The following is a 6,497-nucleotide window of genomic DNA, read 5'->3' on the forward strand; positions in this document are numbered from 1 at the left end:
GCATCTGGCAAATAAAAACTAGAAGACTAGCAAATTTGACAAATACGGTCAAGATAACTCCATACAACATATAACACTACACAACTGTCCATGCCAATTGCCTTTAAGTAAATATGATCTTGTTGTCTTTACAGATAGCTTCAGCAGATATCTAACAAACACTGATAATCTCTAGGAAATGAACGATTTTCCTGAAATTTAAAACATGTAAACAAGAAAGGTAACCATATCATCTGGAGATTGTCTTTGGGATAGCATGAAACCCGTCTAAGGAAGAACATGAGTTTCCCTTTCGGAGAAAGTCAACTTTTGTAGCTGTTCATGTACATTCTCCCCCCTCCACTTACAAAACAGAGCCAGTGAAATTCTGTTTTACTAGAGAAGCTTAAAAATAGCTAAGCTTATATTTTTTCAAGAAAAATTGTGGTCCAAAACAAAATAAGCATCAAATAATCAAAGATTATATATCTTCTTCTAGAGAAACTGAATCCCTTGATTAGATTGTCCTATATCAAAAGTCTACAGCTCTGTTGCAAGAATGCCATCGCTGGCACCGATGTATTCAATTCCAGAGACTTCAGGCACTGAACTGCTACCATTGACCTATTCCACAACTCTATTCTTAAAGAGCAATACAAATGCATTGATTGCACGAATAACAGGTATATATTTTTAATCTATTATTTTCTCTGCTAACCTCTTGGAGAGGAAGTTGTTAAGCAAGGATACACTGTTTCCAGGACAGCAAGAGAGTCCGGTTGTCTTTGTATTTTCTTCCTTCTTTCCTTCCTGCCCTCTCGACTTCCCTCTTTGCCTACTTTCTTTCTCTAAGTGGCAACTCACAACAACTGTTCCTAAAAATCTACAGGAAGAATGATGTAATAAAAATTACTCAACTTCCACAAAAACAATTACTGGGAATTTAATACAGATTTCTCTACAATACCAGAGAAGTGAATTGAAATTTTGTCTTGTTATCATTTCAATCCTCAATTTTAATTCTGAAATGAGTTGAAAATTCATCTTGCAGAGTCCTTAAGTGATCTTTCCCTATCATGCAATGGTGGAATTGGTAGTTTTAAGAAAAATGATCTAGGGAATGAAAATTAATCTTAAAAATGACCTCTATCAAAGTAGGTCATGAATGTTATACAGGTCACCCATTAAAAAATAATCAGTAACCCAATAAGACAATGAGATTTCACATTGCCTCTAGAAATATGTATTCATAGCTTTAGGGATTGGATATTATTCAATTCACATTGTAATAGCTAATATTTCAGTTTTGTCGATTTTGGGTATATCGGCAGTATACAACTGCATAAACCAAACAAACTTTAAGAAAGAAACTATTGTGAATAGAGTGAAGGATTACAGAGCAATCATCATTTTTATATTCAGTTACACTTTCCCTCTGCATTTCCTGTTTTTCTTTCTCCTTTCCTGTCCCTCTGAACATCGCCATTGGGTAAATGCTGCCCCTTTGCTCTTAAAAGTTGAATTGCTCTTCCACAAAGGTGGGTTCAGTTCTAGTCCTGAAAGGTGATTAAGGGCTATAATCTAGAGAGCCCCACCTGTCTCTTTCCAATCAGTACATCTGGTCTGTCTTAAAGCTTTTTAGTTGTGGCCTACCTTTTACTTGCACTCTGTCTGGACCTTTTACTGTGATTCTTACCCAAGTGGTTGGTGATGGTAGGTAAGCATCATGTAGTTCTGATCTCAGAATTGTGCTTGCATGCTCCATTAGGTCATTGGACTAATTGCTCCCAGATGCCTTTCAATTTTCACCCCTCTTCTTTTCTCCAGAGATGGAGAGACCCACGTTAGATGGCTACTCAGGAGCTTTTACGATCTCAGTCTCTACTCACCCAAGTAAGATATATAGCATGTTTTTGTAAATGATGCTAAACCAATGCACCTTGGTAACCCAGAAACTGTGGTCCTCATTCCCCAGGCCCAGTGACTCATTCCTTCAAGAATTTATTTGTGTATAATGAGTATTCATAAGTTTTCCTCCTGCATGCTCCACCATGTTTGTGGATGTGTTTGAAGAAAAGAGAAACAAATATCCTCTTTCATATTTATACATGTCTATGGGTATAATCTCAATCTTCCTGCCACTTGCTCAGCCTGCATGTCTGCCTAAACATCTACTTGCAGAAAACTACTCCTGCAAGATTCTGTATATAGCAGAATTTGCCTCTTGCTGCATCTGACTTGCAAACCTCCCAATGTCTTTCCCTGTCTCCATTATTTTTTACCCACCTCTATTTTGTTGTATGTTGTTTTCCCTATGAGCCAAGCTAACATCTGTCTACCTTCTAGCCCATGAATTCCCCTCCTTGCTTTCTTTTCAACCCCTGGAGGAATAATCAAAGTATGTTTTTTATTTTGTTTTGTTTAGTATGGAAAACTTTCTTAAGTTTTTATAATAGTAGTCTCACCTAATTATTGTCCTTTGTTGACTGACTGATTTCACTCAACATGGCATCCTCTAGGCTCATCTATGTCAGGTGTCTGATACATTCATCATTAGTTTTCAGTATTATGTAATATTTTTGTATTATTGGTCTTGCTACAAATTCTTTACTGTTTGTTTATCTGGAAATGTCTTTACTTCACCATTGTACTTCAGGGACAAATTTTCTGGGTATATAATTCTTCGTTGGCATTTCTTTCATACAGGTCCATATGTGTTATCTAGGTACTGTCCCATAATGGTTTCTGCTGAAAAATCAGAGTTTGGTCTTACTGTTCCTATTTGTAGCTTACTTTCTCTCTCTCTTTTTTTTTTTTGCAATATAGTCTTAAGATTCTTTCCGTGTTTTTGATTTTGGAAAGTTTAATTATGGTATGTTTTGGTGGTTTGGGGGGAAGATATTTCCTATTTGAGTTTCACTCAACTTCTTTTGTGCATATCTTCTCTCTCTCTCTCTCTCTCTCTCTCTCTCTCGATGATTGGGAGATTTTCTTCCAATAACTTTTTGACAGTTTTCTCTGTTATTTTGTCTGTGTGCATGTGTGTGTGCTTTCTTTCTGTTTTTCACTTCTAGAATTCTTTGTGATAAGCTATTCTTCTTGGTACCACGTAATTCCTGGGATTTCTTTGGAGTTTTTTCCAGGTAGGGGGGATTATTTCTCTAGCAGAGATTCGTGTCCAAGATCACTAACTTGATTTATTTAGATCTGAAATCTAATTATTACTCTTCTGAGCATTTGTGTATGATTTCTAATTTTTCATTTACTTAGCCAGTTTTCTCATATAGCATTTTTCTGAATTCTTCTAAAGTTTTATTTGTGTGTGTGTGTGTGTGTGTGTGTGTGTGTCTTCCTTGATGTTATCTTTAGCTTTCTCTCAATCCATGAAAAGTAGCCACGTACCATTCTGCTGAACATTTTATCAGGTAATTTCAATGACATTTCTTCCTTAGGAAAGTTTTTTGCTTGTTCAAGCTAGTCTTTCTCATTTCTTCATATAAACTTAAATTTTCTGCTGTCTCCAAGATATTGTGTTGTTATTGCATTTGTGCTTAACTGATGTTTAGGTGGTATCTGAGCGAGTAGTGGCCCTTTCCCAGCAGGTATAGCTCTTGGAGGCTCAGGTGTGGTTGGGTCATGCCATGTGGGAAGAGTTGTTGTCTTTAACTGGGTACATAATAAGTAAGGGAAAGATAAAAAAGAGTAAAAGATATTAAAAAGCACATGTTAAAGCAAAAAAATGTGATATATATGACACATTTTTCTTTCATTTTCCTCTACCTAGTTTTTTGTAATTCTATCATTTAAACATTTTAGTTTTTGTTTTAAAATGTTTTATATTCTAATAACACTGTTAGAATAATTTCAAACAGTTTGATATTCCAATAAAATGGTTAAAAATGTAATGACTAAAAATATTTTAAAGATTAGAATTGTGAAACACTAGGTAGCGAAAAATGGCAGCAAATGGCGTGAAGGGCCACATCTGGTTTCCCTATTGCCAAGAGGCAAGGGTCCGGCATGCCCCCATGCTTCAACTACCTTTGACATCAACTGTTCCTCCCATGGCTCTCTCCTTCTATGCTGGGTTTGATGATGCATTGCGATTGCTACATGGATTACCACCAGCCAGGGAACTTGCTGGTTAGGGAGGAGTGGGGAGTGAGAGGAAAGTGCAACCAGTTTTAGCTGGCCTAGATAGTATCTACAATCATGAACCTGATCCAGAAAGCGTTCATGCAAGCTCAGAGGGTGACTGAGGTCATGGTTCAAGGAACTCCTTCTGGCCTCAAGAGTAGCTGGGGGCAAGGTGGGTGGTCATGGAAGGAATTCTTACCCATGTAGATTGGCTAGTGATCGTTCATTTTTCTGACACTGAACGTGCTGATATTCTGATTAGGTGGATCTCAGTCTCCTCCAAGGGTGGATGTGATGCACTAGGATTCAATCTATGTGTATGTGGCTATAACTTTGGTACAGGAGCTTTGCAGGGGGTGGTGTAACTGAATCACTGGGTGAGGGTGGGAGCTGGCTATTCTCAGGTTAAGAGGAGAAGTTAGGGAGCAATGAGGATCCCATATTTCTCATTATTTGCCACAAGAATGTGTGTGCCCTGGTTTTGAAAAAAACTGAGTTGGTCTTGGCTGTAAAACCATGGTGGGAGGTGGCCACTGTGTTAGGTGCGATCTGGTCATTTCCAACTCATATTGACCCTATTTATAACAAAGCAAACCATTTCTCAGTCCTGCACCATCCCCCAAATTATTGTTACAGTTGAGCCCATTGTTGCAGCCATCTTGTTGAGGACCTCCCTCCTTTTGGCTGCCCCTCTCCTTTACCAAGCAGGATGTCCTTATCCAGGGACTGGTCTCTCCTGATGGTATGTCCAAAATATGTGAGATGAAGTCTTCCCATTCTTGCCTTTAAGGAGAATCTGGCTATACTTCTTCCAAAACCGATTTGTATTGTTCTTTTAGCATTCCATGGTACTTTCAATAGTCTTCACGGAACCATAATTCAGATGCATTTATTCTTCAGTCTTTCTTATTCCATGTCTAACTTTCACATTCATATGAGATTGCTGAAACTATCATGACGTGGGTCAGTTTTGCCTTAGTCCTCAAAGTATCCTCCTTGCTGTTTAACCCTCCAAAGAGGTCGTGTGCAGCAGATTTACCCAGCGCAATGTGATTTTTTGATCTCTTGACTGCTGCTTCCATGAGTATGGGTTATGGATTCAAACAAGACGAAATCCTTGACAACTTCAATCTTCTCTCCATTTATCATGATATTTACCTGCGTGGTCCATAGTAAGGATTTGGGCCTTCTTTACATTGAGTTGTCATCCATACTGAAGGCTGAGATTCTTGGTCTCCATCATATGGCATTTTAACACACTTTTCTGTTGGTCAGTCTAATTTATAGACTAAGAATTATATCTGGGAATTATATTGTGGAGACTAGCAGTGTCAGGCCAGCCAACAATTCACTTATTTATTTCCAACAATTCATCTGATTTCTCTCTGGCCACTTCAGTTCTTTTATGTATCTGTTTTCTCATGCCCTTGTTTTAGAGCAGGGGTTCTCCACCTGCCTAATGCCGTGGCCCTTTAATACAGTTCCTCATGTTGTGGTGACACCCCCCCCCCCCAACCCTAAGATTATTTTCACTGCTACTTCATCACTGTGGTTTTGCTACTGTTATCAATTGGCGACCCCTGTGAAAGGGTCGCTCCATCCCCAAAGGGGTCGTGACCCAGTGTTGAGAGCCGCTGTTGTTGAAGGTCTGTGTAACCTGTCTGCCTAATCCAACATCTTGCTGGAATCTCACAAGCTAATGTTCTTATTTTCTGTGACTGGTGTGTTGTGGCATCTGATAAACCTTCCAGGGACAGCATTAGGCATAAAGCACCCTGTGCATACCTCCAAGAACATATATAGAAATAAAGATAAAATTATCTGTAAAACTGTTAAATTATTCAAAATGATTCTAACCGTGATCAAAGAATTGATTTTCCAAATGCAGGTGAAAAGTTCAAAATAGATGGTTCCATGAAATGTGAGAAAAGGTAGTAATTCTAAATAACTCATTACATGCATTATTTTAAAATATATTGACAGCTACCTTTATAAATTAATCATCATAAGTAGATTTTCCTCAATTTCATCCATATGGATGAAATTCTTATAGACCAAATAATCTTTTCATTACAATCTAGCTTATGAAAATAATGTTTTCAACTTGTTATGGAGAAAAATAGCATTTTACATTTTATTCAAAATTGCCATTTATAGGGATCTGTCCAGTATTTTGGATTTATGACATTTTAACAACTTTTCTTTTGACCAGTTGAGCTTATAGGCAGAATGATATCTGACTTGGTAGATATTGTCATTATTCTTTCATCAAGAAAACTCTTCAGACTTCATTGTTGTTAGTTCCCAATTAAGCTGACTCTGTCTCCTGGTAACTGTATGTAAAAGAAATAAAATAAAATATTGCTTGGTCCTGGGCCATT

This window comes from Echinops telfairi, unplaced genomic scaffold, assembly GCF_000313985.2.
Source record: "Echinops telfairi isolate 266 unplaced genomic scaffold, ASM31398v2 ScPeMD7_11;HRSCAF=52, whole genome shotgun sequence".
NCBI classification, from domain to species: Eukaryota; Metazoa; Chordata; class Mammalia; order Afrosoricida; family Tenrecidae; genus Echinops; species Echinops telfairi.